Genomic DNA, 9,513 nt, shown 5'->3' on the forward strand with positions numbered 1-9,513 from the left:
TAAAAATTTTGAGTTCCAAGTTTTTTTTTCCCCTCCCTCCCCTGCCCTGAGGCAGTAAGCAAATTGATATAGGTTATATATGTGCAATTATACAAAACATATTTACGTATTAGTTATGTTGTAAAAGAAAACACAGACCAAAAAATCAAATTAAATTGAAAAATAGTATGCTTTGATCTGAATTCAGACTCCATCAGTTCTTTCTCTAGAGGTGGATAATATTTTTCATCATGACCCCTTTGGAATTGTCTTGGATCATTGTATTGATGAGAAGAGCTCTCATTAACAGTTGCTCATCATATAATATTGCTCTTTCTGTGTACAAGGTTCTCCTAGTTCTGCTCACTTCACTTTGTGTAAGTTTCTGTAAATCTTTCCAGGTTTTTTTTTTTTTCTGAGACCATCCTGTTTGTCATTTCTTAAAGCAATACAATAGTATTTTGTTACAGTCGCATACTGCAACCTGCTCAACCATTCCCTAATGGATGGACATTCTCTCAATTTCCAAAATTCTTGATCACCGCAAAAAGAACTTCTATAAATATTCTTGTACAAATAGGTTCTTCTCCCTTTTTATTTATCTCTTTGGGATACAGACCTAGTAATGATGTTGCTAGGTCAAAGGGTATGCACAGTTTTATAACCCTTTTGGCATAGTTCCAAATTGCTTTCCAGAATAGTTAGAACAGTTCACATTTCCACGTAGCACAGAGAATTTAAAAATAATAATGACTACAGGGCTTGAAAATCATTATTCCTACAACTCTGTAACATAAGTAGTTTAGATAGTATTTATTACTTTACAAGTAAGGAAACTGAGGATGTGTGGTTACATGGCTTGTTAATAGTCACACAGCTATAGTAAGTATAGTGATGAAGATTCAAAGACAAATATTAAAAGTTCAACCCCCAAGCTCCTTAAACTACTACATTATGATATTTGCCTATAGTCCAGTAGGGGAGATAAGGTCCCAAATCCATATGATAACAAATATAAGAAAGTACTACAAGAAAACAGAGCAATGCAAGTACTGTGAGTGTACGCAAGAAGGACGAATCACTTCTCCTTCGGGGTATCAGAGAAGGCTCCATAGTAGAGGTGGCATTTGAGTTGTAACATTAAGGATGGAGAGTACTTGAAAAGGCAGAAACTGGGGACCAGCCATTTCTGGAACAGTGAAAAAGAGATAAAAGTATGGAGGTGGGAAAGCATGGAACTCTTTACATAGTGGTGAACAGTTAATTTTGACTAGATCATAGCACACATTATAAAAAATGGGATGTTATTGACTGATTGGCTGGAAGTGTAAATGGGAAACATATTATAGAGGACCTAAAATGACAAGATAAAAAGCTTTGATTTTATTCAGCAGGCAGTAGGAAACCAATAAAGGCATTTGAACAATGGAACCTTCCAATCTAAACCTTCTCATAATCCCTCAGCTTTTGTAGCCTCTGTAGGTCTGCTGACCGTGTAAGTTTTTTCATTTTTTTTTTGTGCTTGCCCTCCTGTTTTCATTTATACGTGCCTTTTCCCCACTGTTAGATTGTAAGCTCTTTGAGGACAGAACTTTAATGCTTTCAAATTGTGCACCAGGAAACATCAGTGAATACTTATGACTCAATGAATATGTATGACTGATTGAAAAAATGCTAAAGTATGTTGGCAAGCACTCTTTTACCTCTTATGGAGTATTCTAAAGATTAATGCCTCAGCAAAATTTTAATCAAATTTTTAATTAAAAAGTATGTGAGGCCTAATGAGATCATTGGCCACATTCCCAGTTTAGCTAATTCACTAGATTTTTTTTTTTACATAAAAAGAATTATTTTTTGAGAAAATTCCAAAGGGTAATACAGTTTACTTTTCAAGAACATTGAGATACCTGAATTCAAGATGCTATATAAATAAAAATTAATATTATTATTAGAAAAGCTGCTGTCAGACTGATTTGCTTTAATATTTGACACAGAAGATGGGATATAAAATTCATCAGTATCAGCTTATGCTTTTATCAGTTCATTTTCAATGTCTTCCCCAACTTCCACAGCTCCTATCCCCACAATGAACATCACCACAAAATCATATGATCTGGAGCACCACGTGTATTTAGAGTTCATCTAATTCAATTCTCTTATTTTACATATAAAGAAATAGACAGGAAGTAGCTCTGCCTCAATAAATCAACAAGTATTTATTTATCACCTGCATACTATGTGTCAAACGCTGGTGCTAAGTCCTAGGAAGATCACACAGTAAATGACAAAGCCTGGATTAGAAGACATGTATTCTAATTCCAAATCTTATGTTCTTTTCTTGTTTTCCTTTCCATGAGGGAAAAAATAATTCAAGAGACTCCCCTCCATTGCCCTACCTCCTGGCTACCACATGACTACAGTTGTAAGCCCTTTCCTTTTTTCTTTCTTGTGGCTAGTTCAGTTGGGGGTTAAAAAATCTATTCAAGTCAACTACTGCTTACTGCAAGCCTATTATATGCAAGGCCCTTGTTTGCCCCAGCACGTGCCTGGGTAGCTTTACCCTCAGGATGTTCTTTCTCACTTTTTTTCTTTACAGATGCATTTCTATATGACCTCAAGTGGTCTGAAATTGATGGTCTGACTCTGGAATAACTCATTCCTGAAGTGTTATCCTAGCATGTTTTATACGCTTTGGCTGTTGGACACTGATTGAAATGGAGGTCCCAGAGAGACCCAGGTGGACCAAGGATAATTGATGAACATTTAAAATTACGTTTTTTGTTCCCCAGTTATCTGAGAGGCAGTGAATCTGAGATAGAGGGCATGTCCAAAGATTAAGAGGACCTTGGTACAAGTCCTGCTTTTGACATATTTATGATGTCACTATGAGAGAAATCATATAACTTTTCAAAGGCCCAGGCAACTTTTAAAATTATACATTATAGACAACTTACAAACCTGCTTGAATGGTGGGTGTTTCCATAACAAAAATTCTCTGCTGGGATGAAATCTCAGAGCTGGAACTCCTTTCCACCAGCAAACAAAAACAAGTACATATTTTTTTCAAATTCCAGAAACCATGAAAATGGAAGAAAGGATATATAAAGACTCTCTGGGACAGCATGACAAATCAGGATCTCCACAGAACAGCCACAGGATAGATGATATATATCCATTCAGTGGCCAAGTTTGGACCATTCTTCCTCCATAACACCTTTTACATCTGTCCCCACTCCTGTGGCCAACACTCTCAGTCAAGCTCTCATCATCTCTCACCTAGACTATAACAATAGTCAACTAATTGCCATCCTTGCTTCAAATCTTCACAATTGCTAAAGTAATATCCCTAAACTGCCAACAGAGCTTATCCTATCACTACCATCTCAAGAAACTTAGAGAATCTCCAATACTGCTAAGATAACATAAATTCCTGTCATAAGAGCCCTTCACAATTTGGTTCTAACCTTTCTTGCTAGGCTGATTTTACTTTATTTCCCTTCCTACACTCTAACCAAATTGGCCTAGTTACCATTTCTCATTCAGGACGTCCAATCTCCCAAGAATGGTCTTTTGCACAGAATCTCCCCAAGACCTAGAATACTTTCCCTCTATACTACAATCTGTGGGACTCCCTCCCTCTCCCCAGGGTTTAGTTCAGTTGTCACTTCCTGCATTAGACCCGTATTTTCCACAGTTGTTAGTGGTGTTTCCAAAATTATTTAGTATTTATTTTATATCTCTGTGTACATGCTCTTTTCACATAGTACAGTGTAAAGTCCTTAAGGACAAGGACTGATTCTTTTTTTTTTTTTGTCTTTATCTCCTGCACCAGTAGAGTATAAGCACCTAGAAAATATTCACGAAATTGGATTGAATTCATTAAAATATTTCACCAATTACATAATTTACCATAAAAAGAGTTAAACCAGTAATATATGGAGGGATAGGAAAAATGAAAAGCTTAAATGCTATAATGGTGTCCATGAAATATTAAAAGGCTTGGAAGGCCTCCAGTGATTGCTAGGAAAGATTTATGGAAGGATATGCACAAGAATCACACAAGATGAATAGATATGAATGAGTTAAAAACTGCAGAGGTGTAAGAAGTTCCCATTTGAAAGAAATTTATGGATTTTATTCATTCATTCAGCCAACCAATGAGTTGGTCATTTACATGAATTTCAGGATTTGAAGAAGCACTCTGTGGGAAACCCTGAAGAGAAAAAAGAAGCTTATGCTTACTAATTTCTAAATACTCGGGCTACAAGATAATCAGATTTAAGACAATCCAACTGACTCATCAAGATTTCTTCATTGCGTGAGTGAGAGCTCTAGGCCCAAGAGTACTACAATCTGGGACTTTGATTTCCTAACTGCTAGCATTTCTCAGTGGTTTAATCTCAGGAGGTAAGATTCCAGGCTCCATTTAATGGATCTCTCTCTCTCTCTCTCTCTCTCTCTCTCTCTCTCTCTCTCTCTCTCTCTCTCTCTCCATCTATCTATCTATCTATCTATCTATCTATCTATCTATCATCTACCATCCATCCATCTATCTATCTATCTATCTATCTATCTATCTATCTATCTATATCTATCTATCTATCTATCTATCTATCTATCTATCTATCTATCTATCTATCTATATCTATCTATCTATCTATCTATCTATCTATCTATCTATTTATCTATCTATCTCCATCTTGTTAGAATGAAAAAGAGAATGAAAACTTGTAGCTTTGCTCTAATAACAACTGAAGCAGCAGTAGCAATAACAACAATAATGATGAAAGTAATGATGATAACAAGCATTTGTTAAGTGCCTGCTATGTGCCAGACATTGTAAACACCTTAAACTGTTATTTCTTTTGATCCTTACCACAGCTCCAGGAGGTAAGTACTATTGTTATGCCCAGTATACAATTAAGGAAATAGGCAAACAGAGGTTAGTATCTAGAGGTCAGGCAACAGGTGAGTAAGTATCTGAGGCTGGATTTGAACCCAGGTCTTCTGACTCCAAGCCAATCATTCTATCCACAAAATCACTCAACTGTAATATGCAAATCTACTTTAAAAAATTAAAAATGTCTCTATTGCTTATTAGTTCTGTGGCTATGGGAAATCATGTAACATTTCTCAGCCTCAATTTTTCATTTGTAAAATAAACAACAACAACAAACAGTTAACATGAAGTCCAAAATAAGTATAGATGGCAAATGAGGTATCACCAAGACAGGTTCCCCAGAAGTAGGCCCCAAAGCCTAGAAAATATGTGTTGGCCATTCCCATTTGTTAAAGGTAGATCAGTCCATTCTGCTTTGCATAGAAAGGATGTGTCCCACAGACAATTATCTAAGTATTTTAGGTCTGCAGTCTTGGGTGTGAAAAATATGTTTTCATTTCCCTCTGTTTAATTCTTCATTCTGTCAATCAATGATTATTTATTGCATTTCTTATTCCCCACCCAGCTGCATAAATGAAAAGATATTGTCCCTGCCCTTCAAGTAACTTACTCTCTATGTTGGTGAGACAGTACTAAGACACTAAAAGATTAAAGTAATCTGTTAACACTATCTCAGTCATAAAATGTAAAAACAAACCCAATCCCTGGCTATTATGGGTTCTCCCTCTGTTCTTTTGTTCTCTTACACCTTTAGAGAAAATGGGCTGGAATTCTGACTTTGTCACTATTTGGGTGACCTTGGCTTAAGTCTATTTCCCTCTGTGAGCTTCAGTTTCCCATCTATAAATTGACAAGATGACCTCTGAGGCCCTTTCTAGCTCAATGATCCTATGAAGGAATTCACGATCCTGCTGGTGGGATTTCTAACCCTGTCTTCTATCTTCTAACAGGGACCCTGCCTCATTTCAATGCCCTTGCCCCCACCGTGGAAGAATGCTGGATTTGGAGTCAGATGATCTGGATTAAACTCCATCCTGCCACTTACTACCTCTGTGACCTTGGACAAGTTAGTTCTCCTTTTGGGACCTCGGTTTCCTCATCTGTAAATCATAAAGATGTACTAGATGATCTCTAAGGGTCCCTCCAGCTTTAAATCTGTTACACTATGACAGCTAGGTGGCTCACTGGATAGAGCACTGGGTTGGGAGTCAGGAAGACTTATCTTCCTGAGTTCAAATTTGGCCTCAGATACTAGTTGTGTGACCCTGGGCAAGTGATTTAATCCTGTTTGCCTCAGTTTTCTCATCTGTAAAATGAGCTGGAGAAGGCAATGGCAAACCCTGCAGTGTCTTTGCCGAGAAAACCCCTAGTGGGGTGATGAAGAGTCAGACCCAACTGAACAAGAACACTATGATGCTTTTGCTTGGGGGAAGGAATGACTACAATGCTGTATCTTAGAGAGAGATTCTACGGAGGAGGGGAAATTGATCCCAGGAACGTAGCCGCCCAGGCACTTCCCTACAAATGAAACTGAACCTTATTTCAACTTTTTTGAACATTCATCTCCCTGTTTGCTAGTATCATCCATCCTCTGCATTTGGGCAATAGATTAAACAGGATGATACTGTTGTCAAATTTTTCTTCAGGCAGCATTAAGAATTTAAAGGAAGCTGATGTACAGTGCTGATTGGTGGTAGCTGTTCAAGCTTCTGCCTGGTTATCTGGAATTGTCCCTTATAAAGCTTCCTCTCCCTCTGAATTATGAACATTACATTTCCCTTCAAGGTGACAAATAAATTCTCTTCCTCACCTCAGAGTACATGCAATGTTATGTAAGAGATCTCCTTCATAAGGGAGGTGTTTTTGTGTCTTTATAATAATAAATGGCACTTGACACTTTAAAGTTGGCGAAGTATTCTAGATACATTATCTCATTTGGACCTTAGAACAATTCCATAAATTAGGCAATATAGGTATTATCATTTCCATTTTACAGATGAAAAATTGAGGCTGAGAGATGTTACATGATTTCCCCGTAGCCACATAGCTAATAAGCATTAGAGACAGGAGAGTGAGCATAACCTCTCACTGATCTTCAATTTCTCCTCATTGTCTGGCTACTTCCCCAATGCCTAGCCTCAGAGAGGTCAAGAGACTCACTCATGATCACACAGCTACCAAGTATTAAAGCCAGGATTATATCCTAGATCTTTTGGATCCCCATTCAACGTCGTTTTTGCCATACAAGCTCAGAGCTTATCTTTATATGTCTAACCTCCACATTTTTTATATCTTTAGTTAAATTGAAGTAATTTTATCTCAAAGCAGTAGCTATGTGTCACAGTATATAGAATGCCAGGTCTGGAGTCAGCAAGACCTGAGTTCAAATCTGGCCTCAGATACTTACTATCTGTGTGACCCTGGGCAAGTCACTTAATCCTGTTTGGCTCTGTTTCTTCATCCAGTATCTTTGCCAATAAAATCCCAAATGAGGTCGTGAAGAGTTGGACACAACTGTAATGACTAAGCGATTTTATCTCTTACCCTTGTAAAATTAATCCTCTATAATATTCTATTTTATATTAGACATCTTGTTTTTAAAATAATGTCTCATTCTTTATCTTTATCCTCACCCTGTGCAAGTGAGGACTTGTAACTCATCTGTTAATACCTCTAGGCTCCTCTCTCCTTTTTCTTCTAGCCAGGTTTGTTGAGATATTTCTGAATTTTTTTCCATGCTACCCTTCTCTACCTGATATTCAACCTGTCAGTCAGAGATGGACAGTATGGCATAAAAATATTCTGTTCTGCCTCTCAGGCCTCAATCGTGATGCTAGAAAATGTTACAAGAAATCTGACAACAGCATCAGTAGGAGCCATGTTACTATATAGGACATGGCAGGCAGGGAGTAGTAGAAGCAATTTCCTTATTGCTGTCTCATCAAGGAGATGTCACCTTTAGTATCAGTGCGCTACACTTAGATTTAAATGGTTACTGCCATTGGCCTTGTTGCTGAATCTGTCCTGAGCTGAAATAGTCAGCCCAAAGCCTGCTAACCGATTTTTGAAATGTGGCAGTAAGTAAAATTTGATGGAAGTACCAGAAGTGGGGAGCCTGTGGCCTCAAGGTCACATGTGACCCTCTAGGCCCTCAAGTGGAGCTTTTTGACTAAATCCAAACTTCGCAGAATAATTTCCCTACCCCTGATACACTAACAATGGGATTATTTGATGACCAAGATCTCTTACTTGTCTGAGGTCAGTTAGTTAATACGTGTTTTTCAGTCCTCACTATGTTTCAGGAACCAAGTACTGGGATACAAAGACAAAAACACTGTTCCTGCCCTCATAGAGCTCACATTCTGCTTCTAGTGAGAGTGTATTGGGACTTCTGAATGGTGGAAGCCTGTTGGCACATTTCCCTTGTGTAAGTCAAGGCAGAGAGGGAGGGTCAGGAAGCAGAGATTTAGAAGGACGTGGTATATCTGGTACTAGGAATACAGTGTATTTTGGGGACTAAGTCCTATTTATCCCTTCAACATCTTGGGGGTTAGAGGGACCATGCCTCAAGATCTGGAAAATCCCTGCAAAATTTTTTGGCCCTCCCTTTGTACCAGAGAAGAAGTCTGAATTCTTTTCTTTTTCTTTCATGGGATGTTTACACTACCTTATTGTAAAATTTGTGTTAAGTATTGGGTCACAGGCTCTGTGTTACCTGCTGGCCTTCTCTTGTCCTCTATGGCTTCTGTAAAACTCCCCTAAATTCCTATTTAATATCTTATGCTAACCCATGATATATTGAAATTGTGATGGGGAAAGTCGTGATGAGGAAGAGATAACTGTAATTTATAGCATTAGTGGAAGTTCTAAAGTTCCTAACTAAACATTCCCCAGGAGAGTTTACCTGTGGGAGGAAGCCTAACTTCTTTCAGATCATAGGGCACTGATCTCATTCAGTGAGAATCAGAGTAAAAGCATCAGAAGTTATTTCTGTGCAAATGTCAGAAGTTATTTCCCCCTTCAGCTGTGGACAGCAAAAATGTTCTTCCTTTCCTCAGAGGTTTCTGGGTAAATTTTGTCCTGAGAATAACAGCAGTCACCAAGTCTTCAACTTGCCTTGGATTCAACCCTGAAGGGATCATGTGCTTTGGAAACCAGACTGAGAAACCTGAAGGAATATCATGCTGCTGGTAGATTTTAGAACTAGAAGGGACCCTAGAATTCATCTAGTGTAATTCTTTCATTTTACCTGTGAAGAAACTGAACTCCTAAGGTACTCAATGACTTGCCCTAGCTCACAGATGTTGTGAATAAACTACAGTCACCACAACAACTCCCATGTGGAAGGAGAAATGGGTAAAGATCATATGACCTAGTCCTTCATTCCAACAGACATCATTTGTGTTATCCTTGTATCTTCATAGGGAAATGACAAATAGTAGAAAAAGAATTGGACTCAGGATCAGGAGATCTGGTTTTACTTTCTGCTTTTGCCACTTACTAGATAACCCTGGGCAAGTCACATCACTCTACAACTCAGTTTCCTCACCTAGAAAATGATGAGGTTGGAATTAATTATCTCTATGATCTTTCCATCTCTAACTACCTATGATTCTGACTCTCATGACATAAAT

The sequence above is a fragment of the Phascolarctos cinereus genome, unplaced genomic scaffold (genome assembly GCF_003287225.1).
Source record: "Phascolarctos cinereus isolate Bilbo 61053 unplaced genomic scaffold, phaCin_HiC Scaffold_726;HRSCAF=1367, whole genome shotgun sequence".
Taxonomy (NCBI): domain Eukaryota; kingdom Metazoa; phylum Chordata; class Mammalia; order Diprotodontia; family Phascolarctidae; genus Phascolarctos; species Phascolarctos cinereus.